This window comes from Macadamia integrifolia, chromosome 9, assembly GCF_013358625.1.
Source record: "Macadamia integrifolia cultivar HAES 741 chromosome 9, SCU_Mint_v3, whole genome shotgun sequence".
NCBI classification, from domain to species: domain Eukaryota; kingdom Viridiplantae; phylum Streptophyta; class Magnoliopsida; order Proteales; family Proteaceae; genus Macadamia; species Macadamia integrifolia.
The window spans coordinates 25,376,707-25,379,206 of record NC_056565.1 but is presented as its reverse complement, the minus strand read 5'-3'; positions in this window follow the sequence as shown (position 1 = coordinate 25,379,206).

Genomic DNA, 2,500 nt, shown 5'->3' with positions numbered 1-2,500 from the left:
TGTCGGGATGGACGCGCCATGTACATGTTCTCACAAACCACACCTTCCTTGGAAATGCTATGCGTCGAGGAGCACATGTGACATCAGAAGTTGGGGCATGACAGCGCATGGTACCCATCCATGTGCGCCCAGCAGCCCACGGTGGCAGGCAAAGCTATGCGGAAGAAGGGGCGACGTTGCATGACAGAAGGGTTGACCATTCGCAAGCACGTCCACCTTCGTAGGGCATGCTCTGCCGTGACTGGCACACGTTACAGCAGCTGCGGGCACATGGCATAGAAGGCAGGCGGACATGCGGGTCTAGCCGCATGCAGTGGCAGGCCTCAGCGCACACCGAGGGCCAACTCATCGAAACCCACGCGCCATTTCACTTCTTTTACCATACCATGGGTCTTTTCGGATTGCCTACCATGCCCCCTCATCGTCTGCTTCCCCTCGGTGCGGCCCCTCGAAAACCACCCTGGGAGTGGCACCCCCCTCCCTCAAGGTAGCTCTTATATTCTTTGCCCATTTCCAGAAGGAGACATGACCACCCCCCAAAAATATACCGTTCTATTTTATGAGCTACAAATATCCAAATCAAATGAAACTTGGTAAGAAATTAAGGAAACATGCAAAGATTATTTTCATATAAAAATCATCATCTTCGGATAAATATTTATTTTTTTATTAATTTTTTAACAATAAAAAACATATTAAATTCAAAAAACTATGAAAAATCCATTTTAATGTATTTTTCTGAAAACTAAATGTCGGATGTCTTCCAAAGGTTGATAGAATGTTCTGAAAAAATATTGGACCATTCCAACATATTTTGATATTTTTTAATATTTTATGATTGAAACATTACGAAAAATACCCAAAAAAATGGAAATGCGGGGTTTAAGTGAAAATGATTGTACTTTGGGTGCCAAATAGCCAATTGCATGGCTTTTCTAACCCAAAGGGATGTTTTGCACAACATGATTTACAGACCCAAACTATGTTGTGCGGGCATGGCCTTGGCCTGTGCAGCAGTCGGTGCCTCGTGTGCAGCCGAAGGCTGCAAAGGAGCCTCTGTTGCATGGGCCATGGGGGCCACGGAAGCACCCATGTGTGAGCCACGTGCGTGCGGCTATGTGCACGGCGGACTAGACTTGGGATCGATGGTGCAGCAATGCGTACAACCTTACGTGAGCCATGTGCCTAAATGCCCGTGGCATGTGCGGCCATGCCAGCCACCAATATCAACGCATGGGAGGCCGTGCCAGTGAACTTGTGCACGGTAGTGCACTCATGGGTAGTGCATGTGGACCCCGCACCGCAACCTTGCACGCGGCGGTGTAGTCGTGCCTGCAACCTCTTGCGTGGAACTTTCGGTAAATCCTGAAACCTAGCGTGCGATGACAAAGCGATGGGCGTGGCACATGCAGCCATGCATGCGACCTGGGGGGCGGTGTGAAGCAATGCACGTAATCTTGTGAGTGGTAGGGCAGCAAGGGGCGCGGCATGTGCGGCATGGAACGCAACCTTGGGCGTGACTGTGCAGCCATCTACGTGTCATGTGCGCCATGCACGCAATCATCCGCGCGGCATGTGTTGCCACGCGCGGAACCATGTGCGAGGCTTGTGTAGCCGTGGTCGCAGCCATGTGCGTGGAAGTGCGGCATGGGCAGCAGCCCAGCACGCGCTGCCCGTACCATTGCCATCCGCCATGTGCACCCGAGCCTACCACCTTTCATGCGGTTGAGCAGCCTTTCCAGCAGCAATGTGCGTTGTTGCCTGCCGCCTTACGCGCGGTGTGCACATTTGCCCCCAGCCATGTGCGCATGGTAGCCTGCACCCCTACGCGCGATAGTGGAACCTTACACCCAACCATGCCCGAGGTTGCGTGCAACCATGTGTGCGGTATTACAGCAACGCCCCGCATCCATGTGCGCGGTAGCCTGCCTCGACGCCAGCAGACTTAGCGTGCTAGTGCAACCTTGCCCTCGGCGATGCCTACACCTTGTGCATCCATGCCAGCTGCCTTCCACACGGTAGTGCAGCCATGCCTGCCACCATGCACGCACATTGTGCGGCCGTGCGTGCGGTACTGCCGCCTTGTGCACTGCCTTCATATGCACTTAGGCACCCTTAGAGGGGCACGCATTAGCATTGTCATGGGCACGTATATGTGCACACTTGCAGCATTCAAGAGCACAATTAAGCGACACTTGGGCTACACTTGGGTGCACGCTTAGACACACTTATTCAACACTTGCGGGCACATATAGCCACATTTAAGGCGACACTTGGGGCATTCAAGAGCATGCACAGGCACACTTGGTTGCACACTTGGACAACAGTTGTGGGCAGCATGGGCACATCTAGGCAACACTTGGGCCATTCATTGTGCACTTGTAGTCAACACTTGGGGTGTTGTGCGGCCATTCACTGTGTACACGTGGGCACACGTAGCCAACACTTGGGGGCATGCGTAGGCTCACACTTGGGCCATTCAAGAGCACATTGTCAATGC